The 14562-nt window shown below is 34.3% G+C and overlaps 1 long non-coding RNA gene and 1 pseudogene across 2 annotated transcripts; one reads left to right on the top strand and one right to left on the bottom strand.

Moving 5' to 3' along the window:
- Positions 1 to 5459: 5459 nt before the first annotated feature.
- On the top strand, positions 5460 to 7224 carry LOC149232183 (cold-responsive protein kinase 1-like; annotated as a pseudogene). Its single transcript, XR_016248457.1, has 5 exons — positions 5460 to 5807; positions 5896 to 6109; positions 6214 to 6445; positions 6559 to 6709; positions 6884 to 7224. The product of XR_016248457.1 is annotated as a cold-responsive protein kinase 1-like (transcript).
- Positions 7225 to 11794: 4570 nt separating this feature from the next.
- Positions 11795 to 13447, bottom strand: LOC149232184 (uncharacterized). Its single transcript, XR_016247523.1, has 2 exons — positions 12053 to 13447; positions 11795 to 11967 (listed from the first exon to the last, which is right to left on the bottom strand). It is a non-coding gene; the product is annotated as an uncharacterized LOC149232184 (long non-coding RNA).
- Positions 13448 to 14562: the final 1115 nt, after the last annotated feature.

The raw sequence follows: 14562 nt of genomic DNA on the forward strand, positions 1-14562 counted from the left end.
TGCTTATATCCTTTGACAACAAGTCTTGCCTTGTGTCTTTCTATTTTGCCTTCAGCATTACTCTTGGTCTTGTAGACCCATTTAACTCCATGACTTCTTTTCCTTTTGGTAGTTCAACTAAATCCCATGTCTTGTTTCTTTCTATGGCATTGATCTCCTCATCCATAGCTTCTATCCATTTCCTATCCTTAATTGCTTCTTCGAAATGAACAGGGTCATCAACATGACAATATAAAGCAAACAAAGAGTTCATACCTTCATTTGTTGCCTCTTATTCATAAATGTCACTTAAATTTATGAACTTCTTACCTCTTTCATTTGGTGTACAAGTGCTTGAAGAAGCACTTGAATTTCCTCCTTGTGGTGTGCTTGGAGAAGCACTTTCATTTCTCCTCAAGGGTGTCTCTTGCTGCCCTTGTGTTGGTGCTGCTGTTTGGGGATGCATTTCAACCATCTCCTCATCATCTTCATCATGAAACAAAGAGTTTTTAACATTCATTGTTTTTTCTATGCTTCCATCCCAAGCTTCCTCCTCAATGAACTGAACATCTCTACTCACAATAAGCTTCTTGGTGGATGGGTAATACAACCTATAAGCTTTTGATTCTTCACTGTATCCAATGAAAATACATTTCTCCTCTTCACTGTCCAACTTCTTCTTTAGTTGATCTGGAATGTGTGCATAAGCCATACATCCAAAAACTTTCATGTGGGTGACTCCATGCTTTGTCCCATTCCATGATTCTTCCAGCACTCTGTTCATGACTGCTTTTGTAGGGCATCTATTCAAAATGTACGCTGCACAGTGTACAACGTCAGCCTAATAATCATTTGGCAAATGCTTTACCTTTAACATACTCCTCGCCATATCCATGATGGTCCTATTCTTCCTTTCGGTAACTCCATTTTGCTGTGGAGTGTACCTAGTGGTAAATTGCTTATGAATTCCATTTTCTCTACAAAAACATAGAAATTCTTTGAATATATACTCACCTCCTCTATCAGTTCTTAGAACTTTGATATGCAGCCCACTTTGGTTTTCTACAAGTGCTTTGAAATTGCAAAATCTTTCAAACACTTCACTTTTGTTCTTCAGGAAATAAATCCAAGTTTTTCTAGTAAAATTATCAATAAATGTTAGCATATAGTGGCTGCTTGCAAGTGATGGAGTTTGCATCGTTCCACATAAATCTGAGTGGACAATCTCTAAGGGTGCTTTTGCCCTTATGCTTTTGCCAGATGGAAAACTTTTTCTGTGTTGTTTCCCCAAGATACAACCTTCACAAAGGGTGTCTGGTTTCTCTATCAATGGTAATCCTCTTACCATTCCTTTTTTATTCAATAAGTTAAGACCTCCAAAGTTGAGATGTCCAAATCTCAAGTGCCACAACCAATTTTCATCTTTTTGTTCGCTTTGGAAAGCCTCTTGTGTCACTGTTGCTATTTCTTCTTCATTTTTTAAATCTGCTTTCATTCTGAGAGGGAACATTCTGTTCCTTGTCATCTTCACTTCAGCAATACATTGTTTGCTGGGTGGTTTATCCATGATGGTGCATACATCATCCACAAAGAAAACATTGTACCCCTTTTGAATAAGTTGTCCAATACTTATGAGGTTACATTTCATTCCAGGAACATAATAAACATCTATTATGGTTTTCTTTTCACCTTTCCTTGTTAAGACATTTACTTCTCCTTTTCCCATAACAGAAACTCTACTATCAGTCCCTAGTGTGACTTGTGACTTCACACTCTGATCTAACATAGAAAACATGGCTATGTTTTCTGTCATATGGTTACTGCAACTGGAGTCTAGAAACCATACATCTTCACTCTTTGCTTCAGCCATATAGGCTAAAAACAAATTATCTTGGCTGATATTTTCTCTAGTGAAATTTGCACTAGTTCTATTACTTATATCATGCTGCTTCTTCCTACATTCATTTGCATAATGCCCATATTTTTTACAATAGTGACATTGGACATTGGATTTATAATACCTTTGTCCTTGAGCATGATGTTGTCCACTTTGTTGACTGCTGCCTTGACCTTGGTTCTGATTTGGATTGCTGCCTCTTCCTTGAGCATTTGCTGGACTGTTTTTTCCACCTCTGTTTTGGCTTCTGCCTCTTCCTCTCTTGTTTCCTCTGCCTTGACCTCTTCCTCTTCCGAAGAACATCTGGGTCTTAAAGGCATGCTTTAGAGATGAGTTTTCATTTCTACTCAATCTCTGCTCATGTGTCATCAGTGATGCATGTAGTTCATCAATTGAGAATTTTGTGAGATCCTTTGTCTCTTCTATGTTGGTGACAATCACATCGAACCTTGAGGGTAGGATCCTCAATAGTTTCTCCACAATCCTCCTTTTTTCAAGAATCTCTCCATGAGACCTTATCTATGTGACCATTCCAATCACATGTGTGAAGAATGAGTCAATATTATCTGACTCCTTCATGCAGAGAGTCTCAAAGTCTCTCCTCAACAACTATAGTTTTGCTGTGTTCACTTTCTCCATGCCTTGATAGGCTATCTTGAGAGTTTGCCATGCTTCTTTGGATCTCTTGGCTGCTGCTATCCTTGGAAACACACTCTCATGCACTGCTTCATACAAAAAGTAGAGGGCTTTAGAATCCTTCTTCTTATTGCTTTTCAACAGTTCTTTCTCTGCCTGAGTTAAATCATTAAACTCATCTTCATCTGTTGGTTCTTCAAAACCATCCCAACAAATTCCCATAAGTCTTGGGAAGCAAGAAAAACTCTCATAGTTATTGCCCAATAGTCAGAGTTTTTCCCATTAAATTGTGGGAGCTGAGTATTATAAATACCCATGCTAGTGCTGGCTCCAATCATTCTTGCACTCTTAACTATGCTTCAAAATACTTGACTGTGTATTTAAAATAACTCACTGTCCTCAACAGTAACACAAAAAAACTAACTTGAGAAATACCTTGGATTCTTTCTTGACTGAGTCTTCACTCTGCTGGAGAAGCTGCTGCAACAAGAAATCCTTCATTCAGCTTCTTTGACACCTTCAAAGAGCCTGGACACGCTCCGATACCATGTTGGGAATTTCTAATAATTCCAAAACAAAAAAGAACATAGAATAATGCTATGTTTCTTAACACAGAAAAATAAAAAATGTTTCGGGAAGACAGAGTTTCACAAAAAAAAAAAAACTTGTATTCATTAACAAAACTAACTGTTACAAAAGTCTTCCTCTAATAGAGGGATTACCACAAGACTGCTTCAGAGGCAGTTTTTTTTTTTTAAACTTCACTCTGTCTCTCACTATATAAATTAACACTGTTGTGTGTAATTTTTTTTTACTTTGCACTGTTGTGCATTACATTGTATCTCTCATTTACAGTGCCCACACAAAACAAAAGAAACTCACAATATAAAATAGCAGTGCCATAAATTCATGCCCAGAAGCGGTTAAATTCATTCACCTTAGTCCACAATAGGTAATTCCAATTTTAGAAATCGACTATATGAAGTCGTTGCCGCACTTCAAGGACATTTACAAAGACAAGCCGATCTCTGCATCGAGCTCCACTTTGACAGCAGACTTGACACCTCTGATGCCACATCACGTAAATTATGGAGCTCAAGAATTCGAACAGTCGCCTTCACACAGATACGTGAGTAGCTTAGGTACATGTTTCACAACAATGCCACACAATGCACAATTACTTTTGCGCACGGTCTCTTTCACTGAACTTTACGCACCGGGGAAAAAGGTTGTATTGGCGAACCGCTCAAGGTACGTGTCGGCCGATGAGTGTGTTCAGTGCCCCCCAAGAATTACCACCATTTCGTAAAAGCGGTGCGGGGAATCCCATGACGGTTTTCCGAAAAAAAACTATTTGCGGTCGCTGTTTAATGGTGGATTCTGGCAAAGGACTAGCGCTATAGTTGAAAGTAATATTTCAACAAAATTCGAATCGAATTCTCGAAAACTTTGATAAAATTACAAACGACTAGAATCTACAAATTATAATGGAATTCTTGAAAAAATTGATAAAAATATGACAAAATAAGGACAGAGAAGCTTAAAAGGTAGAAAGCTTAGATACTATTTGGATAACATTGGTATGAATTCTGACTATAGTTACAAGGTTACTGCTCCTAGGTATTGGAGAGCATGTACTCAAAGATTCTCCGCTCTTTGGAGTTTGGGAGTTGATTGGAAACACTCCAAAACGGCTGGGAGCTTCAACCGGTACTTTGGAGCTTTTTGGATCTTCACTGCAACCAATTTTTGACGTTTTGGGAGTTTCACTACAATGAATAAGTGCAAACTTAGGTGTATTCGACGTTGCCAGCTTAAGTGCTACTTAAACTGATGGAACTGTGCGTAGGGAAGGGTATGCCGTTGGGTTTAGATTTGGATATGGGTCTGGAACTAAGAGAAACAACTTGTTTATGGAAAGCCCTTCTATCCAAATGAAGATGAGGCCTTTGGCCAATCCTGATCTTTGTCATTGGAAAGCTATTCATTCTCCTCATATATGCGGATGGCAGATGGATATAAAATAATTTAGGAAGATTGTTGGACACTGGCAAAACCATCATTATCGCAAGGGCTGAATGGACGAAAGATAGAATACTACACAAAAAAAAAATAGTTGAAATTATGAAATATAAATATTATTAAAAAAACAAATTTTAATTTAATTTTCATATTTATTCGAGTATAAAATATATATGAACTTGGAAATTTATAATTTTATTATACAAACTCTTTTTAAAATAACAATAGATTTAAACTCTATTATTTTACCCTTTTTTTTAAATTTCTATTAATATATATTTTATTTTTCTTATCTCTATGATAATTATATGTAATATATATAATATTGGTGAGGTTATATTTTATTTTTCTTATCTCTATTATAATTAGATGTAATATATATAATCTTGGTGAAGTTACATTAAGGGCTAAGAATTGAACCAATGACTTAACATATAGTGTTACATAAAATCACTTAATAATGGAGTAATAACAATTTTTTTTCCTGGTTTGGGAGTTCTGCATGTTTCTCTGCTACGAAAGAATTTGATTGAGAAATTGCTGATGGATTAATATTTTGATTTTTTTTTGGCAATGTTTCAAAGTTCAATCTTTTACATGTTTCTTTGCCAGATAGAATTTGATTGGCAAGTTTTAGATAGAAATAAATAAATTATTTTATTTTTATTTTTAATATATATTAAATTTTAATATATTATATTATTGCTATTCCCAATTTAACATTTACTGTAAATTTAGGCAATACTTCTAGCCGTGTCATATACTCGTTCCGGGTATCAGAAATACCAGCGTACCAAAGACTAACCCATTTCATATATTTTTGATACATAATAAATTTATATGACACCAAAGATGGATATAATCTATGACACCAAAGATAGATATAACCGAATTTTATTTCAGGGCACAAAAACAAATCTCGAACATGGATAATCATTGTTGGTGTCGTCGGAGGCGCAGCTGTAATTTTAATTATGACATTAATCGCCAGACATTATTTTTTCAGATTATACACTATCCGCTCGCAACAAAGACAAGGTATGCCGTATGCGCTTTGATTTCACATTTTAGAGTGTGCGTAACTTCTTTATGTCTTTATGTTTGGTTGCAAACTTTACATCTACCTATTTGGAATTGTACAACAGTCGACACTCTAGTGGCAACGGAACTCCGAGGACCCGTAGACTTTGATTTCAAAATATTAAGAGATGCTACCAATAAATTTGACACTGCAAATAAGCTTGGAGAAGGAGGGTTTGGTGAAGTATATAAAGTGAGTTACAATCATTAATGGAATTAAGGTCTTGGAGAATTGCCTCCCTTCAATGGTTTCTTAGACGCTGAAGTTTGATTTGATGCAGGGTACGCTGAGGAATGGGAAGGTGATAGCAGTAAAGAAACTATCTTTAGTGCAATCTGCCCGTGCCATATCCGAATTTGAGGGCGAAGTGAAGCTCATATCAAATGTTCACCATCGAAACCTGGTACGCTTATTAAGATGCTGCAATCAAGGCCCAGAAAGACTGCTTGTTTACGAGTACATGCCAAACAGTAGCCTCGACAGAGTATTATTCGGTTGGCCCCCTCATACTTAATCCCTCTGGATCTTCGTTTTCTTTTCGCCCAAAAGTTGTTGTGTTGTAGCTGAGATCATATAACTGTAATGCATGTGGCAACAGGAGAAGGCAGACAGAGTCTGAGTTGGGAAACGCGTTTTGGCATCATATTGGGCACTGCTCGCGGCCTTTCATATCTGCACGAAGATTTCCATGTTCGCATCATTCATCGCGATATCAAATCCAGCAATATATTGCTTGACGAAAATTTTTGTCCAAAAATTGCAGATTTTGGATTGGCCAGGCTTCTTCCGGAAGATCAGAGTCACCTCAGTACTAGAGTTGCGAGAACCCTGTAAGAAAAATAATCCTTTATACGACTGTTCTGATTGCATTTGCATTTAGGTTGTTTTGATTATATTTGCAGTTAGTGTTGAACATAATTAAAATGGAGTTTTCTTTGGTCAGCGGATATACAGCACCAGAATATGCCGTTCATGGGCAATTGACCGAGAAAGCGGATACCTACAGTTACGGTGTTGTAGTTCTTGAGATTGTCAGCGGAAGAAAAAGCATTGACATGAAGCAACTACCGCATATGCAATATCTTCTAGAATGGGTATTTTCTCAGTCCATTCACGCTATATTTCTCAAACTGGTGTGGATAAGGGAACTTAGGCCGTCTCAATTTGTTTTTAATTATTATTTAATTTATTTAAAGTTTTAAAAATAATATAATAAGAATATATATTTGTAATAGCAAATTTGAAGAATTGGGTTATGAATGTTGCAGGTCTGGAAACTATACGAGACCAACGAGGTTTTAAAATTGGTGGACGAAAGCATGGGAGATGAGTACGATAAAGAGGAAGTGTTGAGAACTTGCTTCTGTTGCACAAAGGCCGTCCATGTCTGAGATAGTGGCGATGCTGGTAAGCAAGAGGGACTTCAATAATTTGCAGACAACACCCATGAAGCCTGCTTTAGGATATACAGCGCGGACTACCAATTCTGAATCGGGCACGTCTTCATCGGCTTGGAATGCAACGGTGTCAACATCCCTCACTGCTCGTTAAATACAATTACAGATAAACAGCACTAATAGTTTCCTACCAAACTATTTTCATGCATTTTATAGATAAAATGCAACAATAGTTTCCTACCAAACTGTTTTCATGCATTCCGCAACGGAACGACTTTATAATCATACAATTCACATATTGTATATTTCACTTGTGTCAAATATTTTTTTAATAAATAGATTGATAGATTTACAATAATTTAAATTTGGTAAATTAATATAAGACAAATCATATAAAAAAAAATTATAAAAAGTACCAACACAGATAGGAAGTTAAATTACATGAAGGCGATTTTTTTTTTTTTAAATATTGGATTTGGATTAACCAAAAACCAATAAACAAAAGTTCCAAATGTAAGTCAAAATATGCAAATTTTAATTACCACCCTTACCCAAAAAACAAGAAATATTTATAGAATCCCAAGATAATAATGAATCTAAATCCAGGCATCCGAGGAATAAACCAAAACTGAAACGACTGTATCAAATCAGTTTTGATAAGTTTTAATTCTTTTAAATAATTTTTTATACGCTATTTTTTCTAAATTTAAGTAAAGAATTGAAGCTGGTAATGCAAAATTATTTAAACTCTTTTGTGAATTCTGCAAAATTATTTAAACTTTTTGTGAATTCTTAACTTTTTATTTGAAAGGGTTCTTAAATAAGTATATGAGGGCATAAATAAAGTTGTTTTTGTGAATAGTGGTGGACGGTAGTTTTTTCCATGTTTTTAATTAAATAATTTACATTATCAAAATATATATATATATATATATATATATATATATATATATTATTTTTGTTATTTTTAATATAAAAAATTGTATTTTTTTACTATTTTATATAGAGTGGGCACACCCCCTTTAAAATAATATGTATTTTTATTAATATTAAAATCAATCTAATAAAATGTGTAATTCTTATATATATATATGTCACACAATTTTATATAAATAGAGAGATAAAGTAATTGAAAATGAATATATATATAATAGGAATTGAGAAAGATGTATAATGTTAAGGATGAATAAAATTCTTTAATGTTCACATTAAATAACATAATTTTACATCAACGTTTTACATATAGAGAGAATGATAAATTAATAGAAAAATAAAAAATTCCCAATTTATTTTCTAACTATTATTTTCCTTTTTATATGAGCAAATTAAATTGCTTTACTATGGGTTGTTATCCTTTACTCATTCTTAGATTGTGTGAGGTGGACTCCTAGTTTAGTTTAAATGTTGAGGGGTAATGATATTAATAACACTAGAGATGAAAGTCTTGAGAATGATAAATTTTTGAACAAAATATTGTAGATATTTTATACATGTTACTATGCATCTTCTTTTAAAAGATTTCATGAAAAAAACTATTAAAATTATGCATAATTATAACATTTAAATAAAATAAGATCTTCTGAAAACACATTTAAAATAAGAAAAAAAACATGTCTTATTTAATTTCCATCTTAAATGTAAAATATAAATTCTTGACATAAATATAAAACAAAAATGATAAAATTATGATCAACCAATTGAGAACAACATTAAAATTTTAGAGAATATTTGTTTAAAAGTTAAACCTAAAAAAGCAATCTTTTAAAACAAGTTTGTAAATATAAAAGATAATGGAAATCCCATTCCAAACTTTTCTATCTTTTAAAATTTAAGATAAAAAATGTTTAGAACTCTTAAAATTAAAATTATGAAAAATGAAAAACTATATCAAAATTTATCATACTGAAATTAAAACTACAATTCATTATTAATATATTTTTTATAATTTATACCAAAAAAATAAAAAATTAAATATAAAGTAATATTTAAAAAAAATTAAATTAACATAGATTTATATTTAACTTAAATTTATTAAATTTACAAATCAAATTAAATTATTAAAATTTATAAATAATTTTTTTTTTAAAATAAATTTAAACATAACAATTTTATTAATAACAAAAATATAATATTATGATTTATCCAATTTATTATTATTACTAAATAAATAAATAATTATAAATCTTAATAATAATAATAATGTGTGATAAAACCATCCTATAAGAATAACGATGATAATATAAATATGATAAGAATAAAATTATCGATACTCCTCTGTCGAACAACTCTTCCATTAGAGTGTAGTGTAGTGTAGTGAGGTAGACTCATTTGCCGTTTCAGATGTGTCACCAACATGTGAAGCCTTTCATCAACTTCTCCCACGAGTTTTTGGTTTTCAGGCGCCCAGAAAAACATGTGATAGATAACAATGTACCAAAAACTGTGTTTTTCTTCGGATCTGAGAGAAGCAAATTCGCAACTGCTCCGCTGTGTCAGGGGCAGAGTTGGCAGAGTTATTTATGATGAGGTAAATATTCAAATTTATAATTACTAGCAATTGCCCCAAAAGGTGCAAAGAGAGGCCGATAGAAATGTTAAATTGAAAGAATTGTATTAATATTCACATGGACTTATTGAACAGTTTGGCAGGTCATAAAAGAAATAATCAAAATGAAACTAAAGGCCGTGGGAAAGAACAGTGTCACAATTTATCAAACATGAAATAAACACTGTGGAATCCCACCATAAAATGAATCATTCCAAATTTAAAAAGAACAATAGAGTCTGGAGGGACATTGCAGCACTAAATAGTAAATACCACAAGTTCCACTGCAAGTAGAGTTTTCCAGCATCAATCCTAGAGTGAAAGGGAAAACAAATGAAAGCATAATAAAAAGAGAAATGTTGAACTATCATCCATCTAATCCCCACTTTTCAGTCTGCACTTCATCATAGCTTCATTTCTAGTGTATACTTTCCCCATGCAACCTAAATCACATGATTCGCCAAATCTCAACAATGAAGTTCAAAAGTGGGCAAATTTGAAAAAAGGCATTGAAATTTGTTAATATTTGGGAAATTTTAACGGAAAATCAACTATGATGAGTCATCAAATTTTACGTTTGAGTTGCACCACATATGAAAGATATTCATTCTATTAAAAAAAAGAAAAAAATTAAACCAAACAATTAGCCTAAATCTAAGTCTAACCTACTCAACTCATATTTCCTTTCCCACCACCATGAGACATCTCCTCAATGGTTCAACCTCTCTCTTGACTCAAACTATGCTACACACTATAGCACATCTTTTCCAGTTCAACCTCTTTTACAGGATACACGCTCAATGCCACTCTCTCAACAAAGCCAAACCCTATCAGAGCTCGATCTATTACAGCCTCTGGAACATCTACAGTCTGCCTCGCATACAATGCTTAACAACTGCATATCTCATCTACTCGTTTGAAATAAGGAACCAAACATAGCTACAAAAACAAGTACAACCTTCTCTTTCCTATTTTATTTGTATATATGAGGCAAATAACAGTTTGTATGGTCCTGAAAGAGAGGATACATTAACGAAATACAAGTAGGGAAATTATTTGGGTGCAGAACGATACCACAAACTATTTATTAGTATTATTTAATGATTTACTAGAAGGAAACTACTTTTAGCTATATATTATCTTGATGAAAGAAAACCTACTTAAAGCACAAACTATTTATTAGTATTATTTAATGATTTCCTAGAAGGAAACTACTTTTAGCTATATATTATCTTGATGAAAGAAAACCTACTTAAAGCAATGTGAATGTGGAATGTAATCTAACAAGGCTAAATTTCCATGGTGAAACAATAATAAGGGCATACTACTTAGTGCCTGCCAAAGGTATGACAATATAGAGATAGGCAAACCTGCAGCAGAGTGCCTTATTGATATGGAACCATATAACATTAGAACATATGTGATGCTCTCAAACATGTACGCTGCTACTGGAAAGTGGGATTTTGGAATAATATTCAATTCATAACCTGGGCCTTAATTTTGGCTTCTGAATGCTTTGTTCTGGAAGGAAAAAAAACAATAACATGACCGGTCTCATGTTACATGAACAAATCTACTACACGTGATCTATTTTATTCTGGCACCTTGAGAAAGAAGACTATTTTTCAGATAAAATTTGAAGAGGTTGTTTGCACTCTGATTTGAATGCAATGGAAGTTTTAGTGCAATATGTCTATGCCATGTTCTAACCTTTGTAACAATAAACTAACTCCCAATTTTTTGGTAACATGATCTTGTGAACACTTATGCAGGTTTCTCAAGGTTACTCAACCTTCGCCGATGGGACATGCTGTGAGACAAAGCATACTATGCAAAGTCATGCTACGAGACTCTTATAAATTACGGTAAGTCGACCCAAATGATCATATTCGAAGAAGAAAAACATGGTTTCTACGGATTGAAGAAGAAAAACTTGGTTTCTACGAATTGAAGCAGGACATAGGGAGAACAGAAGCACTAATACAACATATTGTCGTCGATGGTTGATTCGTTACACATTGTTATGCCAGATACTATAAAGTTAATGAACAGTTAATTTGAAAGTTGGCAGAACATATTTCTATATGGTTATTTTACCATATGGTAATTTCACTACTGTTTAGGAAGACTTTCTCGTTGGGTTAAAAACTTAACCCCATCTTCGACGGGGTTAGCTGCTGACTTAAATGGAAAGTAAGAAATAGGCCGTACGAACGACCATTCAGTGATATGGCACATGCCTACCTCAACTTCACACAAAATGAGTAGGAGACCACATGTAGACCGTGAAGAAGTTAGCGATTTCATACCCTCTCCTCGACCCTCGTGTCTCCTTTTTCTTCCAATCGACCAAAGTAACTATTCTCTGTCCATTCCTCTGCAACCTAACAAGTACTTTTTGTCCTTTCTCCTGCAATTCCAGCGTAAATGAATGATTTTTGCGCGGGAGAAACAAATATATAATCACGGCTCAAATAAACCAAAACAAACCTAACCTCTTTCATGTTCAATTCCTTGTAGTGATCCCCATTCTTCACTGCTTTCCCTGTTACAAATAATTAACCAATTAGCAAGCAACTGCCAAGAAATATGAAAACCTGCAGATTCTATATCAATAATACCGTAGGACGACTACTGTTGCTCTAGACAAGAAATTAAAACCCTTGCGAGTGTGAAATAATATATTAAAACAGGTAACCTCTCGTATGGTATCAAGAATACAATAAAACTACTCTGGTTTTATACAACAAAATAAAATAAAAATTCCCCGCCAACGAATGCGCATAGGAAAATACAGAATAAATTAACGCTCATCCTCCACGACGTTAGCTGTTTACCTTGGGCATCCTTATCGATCGATTATAGGTTCAGGACATAACTCAATTGTATGTAAACAGAGAAATTATCAAATGCTTGCTGACAAACTGACGGAATTTTTACCCGCAAATAGAATGACGAAATGATTTCTCCCTTTTTGAGAACTAAGAGTATAATGAGAATGACTGAATGATTTCTCTCTTTCTGAGAAACTGAGAAAGAGAAATCTGTCCTTAACTAACTTAATGAAATGGAGGCAAAAAGGTATACGAACATCCTTTGGCATGTTCAAATTTTTGTCCTGAGTTTCCTCTCATCTCACAAAAGTCTCTGCAAAACTTTTAAGCACTGCCTTAAAATAAATTTGCGAATAAAAAATATAGAAATGAATGAGAAAACATAAGACAAATACAAAAACCAAAGCTTAAGTTCTCATATTCTCCGTCCATGGGGAACCTTTCTTCCCCTGTTAGCAAATTTTTTAAGCAGGTCAAAACGATTAAGCAAGAACGGCCAAACAATCTAAATGTAATCTCTACTATGAAAGCATTTGGGATTTTCCATGTCCTCAGTGTGAAATCGAAACAATGAATAAAAACTATCTGGGAAGTACTAAAAATACCAAACGATTCATCATCAACCTAGGATGAAATGCGTTCAGGGGGAGATGAGTTCAGGGTTTCCAAGCCCCACTCTGCTGGTTTTCCTCCACTGCTAAAATCATGGAGGGAGCAGTTCTGCATGTTGTTGTGGTTTTGGAGAGCTAGAGGAAGACGAGGGCAGAGAATAGGGAGGGAAGGGCGCACATTGAAGCAGCCCCTGCCTCCATTGTCGGACTGGGCGCAGCTGCCTTCACCTCTGCTGCTTCTGCTGCTCCCATCACCATCATGACAATGACCAACAGGGTTACAGATAAGTATTTTCCTGCGCCTGCCATTCTTTCTCGCACTCACAAGAAACCTGCAACAACATAGACTCGTTTACTTGTAACAATGAGGACGATGGTTCTCGAGCTCTCCGCCGATAACAACCCTCCGCCCATAACAGAAATGAAGGCCATGTTCCGCCCGTAACTGAAGGATGAAGGCCATGTTCCGCCCGTAACTGAAGGATGAAGGCCATGACGAGTAATTGAAGGAGGAAAAGCGTGACGAATATCACGAAATGTGCACAGATGTCAGTAGAGAGCGGCCCTAAAAAAACTGTGCACAGATGTCAGATGTACATTCTCGTCTGAAGAATGCCAGGTGTCAATCTCTCAAAGAAAAGAAGCACGGGAGACAAAGGGAATGGCATAACTGTCCACGTGTCAGCACGGGAGAAAAAGAAGCACGGGAGACAAAGGGAATGGCATAACTGTCCACGTGTCAGCACGGGAGAAAAAGGAACGACGAAAGTCTGTTCCAAAGGGAAGGCCTATCGGCCTAATAAAAATAAATTTATTAATTTCATATATGGAGGTGGGCGTATTGATATATTTAAAAGAATATTTTTTATATCGAATTTGGGTTTTCTTGTTACTTTCCATGACATTAATATATTGTGAGTAGTGTTAGGAAATTTTTTCTCATGCACCCCACACAATATATTAATAATTATATATAGCATAATTATATACATAATTGCTATAGTACATAAATTCAAAATTTTTCAAATTTAAAGAAAAACAAAATATTATTTTTTAGGATTTAAAACCTCTGTGGTTTATATCTTTTAAATTAGAAGCCGGAGAACCCACAGTATTAACTATATACACAAATGTTTTATTATGAAAAACAAAATCTTTATTTTTCTAGGTAGTCCTTGATTTTACCTATATATATGGTGAGCTCTTTTAGTTGTTGAAGTGTATAAATGATACAGATAACATGTTTGAGTTTAGCCCTTGGAATTGTGTTAATCATATAAACAACCACATTAATTCTTCACTTAAATGATATAAAATTTGTCATCTTATGGATTCTTTTAGGCCATGCACTCCGCTAGCTCTAAAGGATACACTATGAATTCAAGCCTAAAACAAATAATGAAGTCTAAGTGGCTAGTGTGATGTAGTGTCATCTTTCACTTATTTTGACAACATGAGCATCTTTTCGTGTTTGCTTGCTTTGGATGAGATGTGATTACACAGAGTGCAAATATACAAAGTAAGTTTTCATTGTGCTTAAAGGAAGTTTTCATTGTGCTT

The sequence above is a fragment of the Pinus tabuliformis genome, chromosome J, assembly GCF_031772625.1.
Source record: "Pinus tabuliformis cultivar Carrire ecotype Pingquan chromosome J, CPIR1, whole genome shotgun sequence".
In the NCBI taxonomy this organism is placed as follows: Eukaryota; Viridiplantae; Streptophyta; class Pinopsida; order Pinales; family Pinaceae; genus Pinus; species Pinus tabuliformis.